This window comes from Eumetopias jubatus, unplaced genomic scaffold, assembly GCF_037043125.1.
Source record: "Eumetopias jubatus isolate StellerSeaLion01/CBP00866 unplaced genomic scaffold, mEumJub1_p1.0 scaffold_14, whole genome shotgun sequence".
NCBI classification, from domain to species: domain Eukaryota; kingdom Metazoa; phylum Chordata; class Mammalia; order Carnivora; family Otariidae; genus Eumetopias; species Eumetopias jubatus.
In genome coordinates this window covers 17,481,845-17,490,338 of record NW_028274820.1, presented here as the reverse complement: position 1 = coordinate 17,490,338, position 8,494 = coordinate 17,481,845, and positions in this window count along the sequence as shown.

Here is an 8,494-nt window from a genome sequence, read left to right as displayed (position 1 = left end):
AGCACATGACATTGTTCCTAAAAATATGTCAGGGTATGTTTCAACTAGTACAAGTAGCTAGATATCTTACACAGTATTTGCACTTTTTATATATTTCTCTGAAAAATTAACATTTCAGGTTGTCCAATTTAAACTGCCAAAAAAACTGTTATCAAAAACAGAAAATCTGGACACTTGATCTATAAAAATGCACCATTAAATAATTTCTTTGTTCTCATCAAAAGTTGAAAGGATTGAGGAGCAGCTATGAGCTCAGAGGGAGGAGAAGATGAATGCTTCCAGCAATGACATCTTGCTGAGAAGGCAGGAAAATAAGAACTTGATGATCAGATGGTTCGGGTCAGGGGGAGGAGGGTGTGGCCTGACTTGGGTGGGTCATATGGTTCCCTAAGGCCCTTCTTTGCTGGCTGCAGACCGGGTAGGACACCCATGGGTGCCCAGAAGATCAAGAGAGACAGCCTTGATTGTGTATTGGTTTGGGGATGATGCAGAGAGTGCCTTAAATTTCCATTACACACCCCCATGTCCCTCCCAGTTGTTCATACAGTACATATGAAAAGAGGCCTTTTTGTTCAGTTAAAACCTTTCACTTTGTGGATTCAGGACAGAGGGACTTGAAACATTACGGTATTTTTCAGTGCTTATATCCATTACTGAGATTTCTACCGATATTGTTTGGATACCAAGTTAAAGCCCAAATTTATAAACAGTAGAATACATTTAAAAACTTAATTGGACATCACAATACAGATGCAATTTCACAAAATCCAAATTTCAATTTCCTCTCTTTCACTTGTTTCAGACAATACCAGATAGACAAGTGTGTAGAATGGGTAGTGGCTTGAAGCCTTCCTAAACCTCATTGCCTGTCTCATGTATATCGCAATACTTAGAAGATCTTCCAAAAGTAATTTTGGTATGGAATAGCAACCATTTATGTTACTATTTTTTGAGCATTTGCTATCTTTTAGGCACTGTACTTTATATATATTATTTCATTTTCCCCTCTTAACAGTCTTAAGATGTAGATACTATTATAGTCACTGTTTACAGATGAGAAAAGTGCAACAAACAGATGTTAATTCACTTATCCAGAGTCACACAGCTGGTACATGTGGGAGCCTGGATAAGTAATGGGAGCTCAGTGAAAAAATTCTGTGGAAAAGGGGAATATATAAAGATAACAATAAAAGTCTCCCATTATTATAGCACTGTAGGGCAAACACCATTTTCACTGTGTAAATTTATAGTTTTTCCTCTACAGCATATACATGTACAGATATACATAAAATTATGTGATTAAATGCAAAAACTAAATTATATACATACATAATTTTATATTATATGTATAACAAGTGGTCATTTACATACAGACTTGTTTATACTTTTAGTTTTATCATAAACTTATGAATAAATACTTTTATAACTGAAATTTATAAATAAGTATAAATTTAACATCTTATAGTGTGTATTTTTTATAATAATTTTTTTTTAAATTTTTATTGTTATGTTAATCACCATATATTACATCATTAGTTTTTGGTACAGTGTTCCATGATTCATTGTTTGTTCATAACACCCAGTGCTCCATGCAGAACGTGCCCTCCTCAATACCCATCACCAGGCTAACCCATCCCCCCACCCCCCTCCCCTCTAGAACGCTCAGTTTGTTTTTCAGAGTCCATCATCTCTCATGGTTCGTCTCCCCCTCTGACATACTCCCCTTTTCTTCCTCTCCTGTTAGCTTCTTCTTTTTCTTTTTTCTTAAAATATGTTGCGTTATTTGTTTCAGAAGTACAGATCTGTGATTCAACAGTCTTGCACAATTCACAGCGCTCACCGTAGCACATACCCTCCCCAATATCTATCACCCAGCCACCCCATCCCTCCCACCCCCAACCACTCCAGTAACACTCAGTTTCTTTCCTGAGATTAAGAATTCCTCATATCAGTGAGGTCATGCGATACATGTCTTTCTCTGATTGACTTATTTCACTCAGCATAACACCCTCCACTTCCATCCATGTCGTTGCAAATGGCAAGATCTCATTCCTTTTGATGGCTGCATAATATTCCATTGTGTATATATACCACTTCTTCTTTATCCATTCATCTGTCGATGGGCATCTTGGCTCTTTCCACAGTTTGGCTATGGTGGACATTGCTGCTATAAACATTGGGGTACACGTACCCCTTCGGGTCCCTACATTTGTATCTTTGTGGTAAATACCCAGTAGTGCAATTGCTGGATCGAACGGTAGCTCTAATTTCAACTGTTTGAGGAACCTCCATACTGTTTTCCAGAGGGGTTGCACCAGCCTGCATTCCCACCAACAGTGTAGGAGGGTTCCCCTTTCTCCACATCCCCGCCAACATCTGTCGTTCCCTGACTTGTTAATTTTAGCCATTCTGACGGGTGTGAGGTGGTATCTCATTGAGGTTTTGATTTGGATTTCCCTGATGCCGAGCGATGTTGAGCACTTTTTCATGTGCCTGTTGGCCATTTGGATGTCTTCTTTGGAGAAATGTCTGTTCATGTCTTCTGCCCATTTCTTGATTGGATTATTTGTTCTTTGGGTGTTGAGTTTGATAAGTTCTTTATAGATTTTGGAGACTAGCCCTTTATCTGATATGTCATTTGCAAATATTTTCTCCCATTCTGTCGGTTGTCTTTTGGTTTTGTGGACTGTTTCTTTTGCTGTGCAGAAGCTTTTTATCTTGATGAAATCCCAATAGTTCATTTTTGCCCTGGCTTCCCGTGCCTTTGGCGATGTTTCTAGGAAGAAGTTGCTGCGGCTAAGGTCGAAAAGGTTGCTACCTGTGTTCTCCTTTAGGATTTGGATGGACTCCTGTCTCACGTTTAGGTCTTTCAACCATTTGGAGTCTATTTTTGTGTGTGGTGTAAGGAAATGGTCCAGTTTCATTCTTCTGCATGTGGCTGTCCAATTTTCCCAACACCATTTGTTGAAGAGACTGTCTTTTTGCCATTGGACATTCTTTCCTGCTTTGTCAAAAATAAGTTGACCATAGAGTTGAGGGTCCATTTCTGGGCTCTCAATTCTGTTCCATTGATCTATGTGTCTGTTTTTGTGCCAGTACCATACTGTCTTGATGATGACAGCTTTGTAATAGAGCTGGAAGTCCGGAATTGTGATGCCGCCAGCTTTGCTTTTCTTTTTCAGTATTCCTCTGGCTATTCTGGGTCTCTTCTGGTTCCATACAAATTTTAGGATTATTTGTTCCATTTCTTTAAAAAAAGTGGATGGTATTTTGATGGGGATTGCATTGAATGTGTAGATTGCTCTAGGTAGCATTGACATCTTCACAATGTTGATTCTCCCAATCCATGAGCATGGAACGTTTTTCCATTTCTTTGTGTCTTCTTCAATTTCTTTCCTGAGTATTTTATAGTTTTCTGTGTACAGATCCTTTGCCTCTTTGGTTAGATTTATTCCTAGGTATCTAATGGTTTTGGGTGCAATTGTAAATGGGATCGACTCCTTGATTTGTCTCTCTTCTGTCTTGTTGTTGGTGTATAGGAATGCCACTGATTTCTGTGCATTGATTTTATAGCCTGCTACTTTACTGAATTCCTGTATGAGTTCTAGCAGTTTTGGGGTGGAGTCTTTTGGGTTTTCCACATACAGTATCATATCATCTGCCAAGAGTGAGAGTTTCACTTCCTCTTTGCCGATTTGGATGCCTTTGATTTCTTTTTGTTGTCTGATTGCTGTGGCTAGGACTTCTAATACTATGTTGAATAGCAGTGGTGAGAGTGGACATCCCTGCCGCGTTCCTGACCTTAGGGGAAAAGCTCTCAGCCTTTCCCCATTGAGAATGATATTCTCTGTAGGTTTTTCATAGATGGCTTTTATGATATTGAGGTATGTACCCTCTATCCCTATACTCTGAAGAGTTTTGATCAAGAAAGGATGTTGTACTTTGTCAAATGCTTTTTCTGCATCTATTGAGAGGATCATATGATTCTTGTTCTTTCTTTTGTTAATGTATTGTATCACGTTGATTGATTTGCGGATGTTGAACCAGCCTTGCAGCCCAGGAATAAATCCCACTTGGTCGTGGTGAATAATCCTTTTAATGTACTGTTGGATCCTATTGGCTAGTATTTTGGTGAGAATTTTTGCATCCATGTTCATCAAGGATATTGGTCTGTAATTCTCTTTTTTGATGGGGTCTTTGTCTGGTTTTGGGATCAAGGTAATGCTGGCCTCATAAAATGAGTTTGGAAGTTTCCCTTCCATTTCTATTTTTTGGAACAGTTTCAGGAGAATAGGTATTAATTCTTCTTGAAATGTCTGATAGAATTCCCCTGGGAAGCCATCTGGCCCTGGGCTTTTGTTTCTTGGGAGATTTTTGATGACTGTTTCAATTTCCTTAGTGGTTATAGGTCTGTTCAGGTTTTCTATTTCTTCCTGGTTCAATTTTGGTAGTTGATACATCTCTAGGAATGCACCCATTTCTTCCAGGTTATCTAATTTGCTGGCATAGAGTTGCTCATCATATGTTCTTATAATTGTTTGTATTTCTTTGGTGTTGCTTGTGATCTCTCCTCTTTCATTCATGATTTTGTTGATTTGGGTCATTTCTCTTTTCTTTTTGATCAGTCTGGCCAGGGGTTTATCAATCTTGTTAATTCTTTCAAAGAACCAGCTCGTAGTTTCGTTGATCTGTTCTACTGTTCTTTTGGTTTCTAGTTCATTGATTTCTGCTCTGATCATTATGATTTCTCTTCTCCTGCTGGGTTCAGGCTTTATTTGCTGTTCTTTCTCCAGCTCCTTTAGGTGTAGGGTTAGGTTGTGTATTTGAGACCTTTCTTGTTTCTTGAGAAAGGCTTGTATTGCTATATACTTTCCTCTCAGGACTGCCTTTGCTGTATCCCAAAGATTTTGAACACTTGTGTTTTCATTTTCATTGGTTTCCATGAATTTTTTAAATTCTTCTTTAATTTCTTGGTTGACCCATTCATTCTTTAGTAGGATGCTCTTTAGCCTCCATGTATTTGAGGTCTTTCCGACTTTCCTCTTGTGGTTGAGTTCTAGTTTCAAAGCATTGTGGTCTGAAAATATGCAGGGAATGATCCCAATCTTTTGGTACCGATTGAGACCTGATTTGTGACCTAGGATGTGATCAATTCTGGAGAATGTTCCATGGGCACTAGAGAAGAATGTGTATTCCGTTGCTTTGGGATGGAATGTTCTGAATATGTCTGTGAAGTCCATTTGGTCCAGTGTGTCATTTAAAGTCTTTATTTCCTTGTTGATCTTTTGCTTAGATGATCTGTCCATTTCAGTCAGGGGGGTGTTAAAGTCCCCCAGTATTATTGTATTGTTGTCAATGTGTTTCTTTGCTTTTGTTATTAATTGCCTTATATAATTGGCTGCTCCCATGTTCGGGGCATAGATATTTACAATTGTTAGATCTTCTTGTTGGATAGACCCTTTAAGTAGGATATAGTGTCCTTCCTCATCTCTTATTACAGTCTTTGTTTTAAAATCTAGTTTGTCTGATATAAGGATTGCCACCCCAGCTTTCTTTTGGTGTCCATTAGCATGGTAAATGGTTTTCCACCCCCTCACTTTCAATCTGGGGGTGTCTTTGGGTGTAAAATGAGTCTCTTGCAGACAGCATATTGATGGGTCTTGTTTTTTAATCCAATCTGATAGCCTGTGTCTTTTGATTGGGGCATTGAGCCCATTTCCATTCAGGGTAACTATTGAAAGGTATGAATTTAGTGCCATTGTATTACCTGTAAGGTGACTGTTAACTGTCTGTTGTCTGTGTTCGTTTCTGCTCTTTGCTGCTTTTAGGTTCTCTCTTTGCTTAGAGGACCCCTCTCAATATTTCTTGGAGGGCTGGTTTCGTGTTTGCAAATTCCTTTAGTTTTTGTTTGTTCTGGAAGCTTTTTATCTCTCCTTCTATTTTCAATGATAGCCTAGCTGGATATAGTATTCTTGGCTGCATATTTTTCTCGTTTAGTGCTCTGAAGATATCTTGCCAGTCCTTTCTGGCCTGCCAGGTCTCTGTGGATAGGTCTGTTGCCAATCTAATGTTTCTACCATTGTAGGTTACATATCTCTTCTCCCGAGCTGCTTTCAGGATTTTCTCTTTGTCTCTGAGACTCGTAAGTTTTACTATTAGATGTCGGGGTGTTGACCTATTTTTATTGATTTTGAGAGGGGTTCTCTGTACCTCCTGGATTTTAATGCCTGTTTCCTTCCTCACATTAGGGAAGTTCTCTGCTATAATTTGTTCCAATATACCTTCTGCTCCTCTCTCTCTCTCTTTTTCTTCTGGGATCCCAATTATTCTAATGTCGTTTCGTCTTATTGTATCACTTATCTCTCGAATTCTGCCCTCGTGATCCTGTAGTTGTTTCTCTCTCTTTTTCTCAGCCTCTTTATTTTCCATCATTTGGTCTTCTATATCGCTGATTCTCTCTTCTGCCTCATTTATCCTAGCATTTAGTGCCCCCATTTTTGATTGCACCTCATCAATAGCCTTTTTGATTTCGATTTGGTTAGATTTTAATTCTTTTATTTCTCCAGAAAGGGTTTCTCTAATAACTTCCACGCTTTTTTCAAGCCCAGCTAGTATCTTTAAAGTCATGATTCTGAACTCTAGGTCCGACATCGTACTAATGTCCGTATTGAGTAGGTCCCTGGCTGACGGTACTACCTCTTGTTCTTTTTGCTGAGGTGATTTCTTTCGTCTTGTCATTTTGTCCAGAGGAGAATAGATGAATGAGAGAACAAAATGCTAACAGGTTTACAACGTCCCCAGCAAATATACTGTATACAAATCAGAAAAGACCTGAAACCAGGGGAAAAGAAAGGGAAAGAAAGAAAAAAGAAAGAGAAAAAGAAAAAAAAAAAGAAAAAAAAGATAAAAACAAAAACAAAACAATTCAAAAAAGGCAGAATATGATCAAATATGATCAGGCTAGTGCATAGATCAGTGCCACACACTAGATTTTGGGCGTATTTTGGTCTGTTAGAAAAAGTGCCTCCTAAAATTTTAAAGGAAGAAAGACATATATGTACAAAATAAGGGTTGATACAATGAAGGGATGGAAGATGACTGTAAAGATGAAAATTATAAAAGATTTTATAAAAGGACTTGGTAAGATAAGTTGTTTGAAAAAAGAAAGAAGATTTAAGGAAAAAAAAAAAAGGAAAAAGGGAGAGAATGTGATCAGGCAGGAGACTAGAACAAAGCCATACACTAGTGGTTTAGGGTATATTTTGATCTTTTAGAAGAAACTGTACCTCAAAATTTTAAAGAGAGAACAACTTATATATATATGCCAAAAACAAGGATAACTACTATGAAGGGATAAAATATGACTCTAAAAATGAAAAAAAAATAAAAAATGTTTTTTTTAAAAAAAGGGATTTATAAGATGTTGGTTGAAAAAGGGAAAAAGAAAAATAAAAAAAGTCATCAAAAATTAACTTTGATGAAATAATGAATCATGGTAAAAAAAAAAAAAAAAAAAAAAAAAGAAGCCATGAATCTATGTGCAGGATTCCCCCAGCGCTGGAGTTCTCCTATTCTCCTTGATCGATCAACTTGGTCTTGGCTTGCCGGCTGTTTGTGCTGATCTTCTGGGGGAGGGGCCTGTTGCTGTGGTTTCCAAATGTCTTTGCCGGAGGCGGAATTGCCCCGCCCTTGTCAGTCAGGGCTAAGGAAGCTGCTCCAGTTTGCTCTCAGGAGCTTTTGTTCCCTGCAAGCTCTCGGTACAGCTTTGGAGGACCAGGGCGAAAATGGCGGCCTCCCAGTCTCCCCCGGAGGAGCCGAGAACTCGGGGCCCCACTCCTCAGTGCGCCCCCAGAGAAAAGCAGTCCCTCCCGTGTCCCCGGTCTCTGGCCGCACTCCGTGCTCACCCGGCCTGTGATCGAGCGTTGCTATCTCTGGCACCCGACCCCGCTCGGAGTCTCCAAACCCAGCAGATCCCTGCAGTGTGTTCCCGCACCGCTCCTCCCCGGGAAGGAAGGGGAGTCTCCCCGGATCTGCTGCTTGTTGGGTCCCTGCTGGGGGATCCGTGCCCCGACTGGGCCGCAGATCACAGTTTGTGGCAACCCAGAGCTGAGAGTCCGCGACTCTGCTCCGTCTCTGCAGCCGTCTTCCCTGCTCTGATACCTGGGAGCTCTGCCGCACTCAGGCACCCCCGGTCTCTCTGTGACCCCAAGGGTCCTGAGACCACACTGTCCCGGGAGGATTCCACCCCCCGCTTAGCCACTGCAGCGACGTCCCTCCGCCGAGCCAACTTTTAAAAGGTCCGATTTTGTGCTCCGCGGCTCTAGCACTTGCCAGAAGCGGCCGGCGGAGGCCCCTCCCCCGCCGTCTATCCTCCCGAATATCGCCTCGGATTCACTTCTCCGCACGTCCTACCTTCCAGTAAGTGGTCGCTTCTCTGTTCAGAGAGTTGTTGCTACTCTCCTGTTCGATCTCCTGTTGAGTTCGTAGGTGTTCA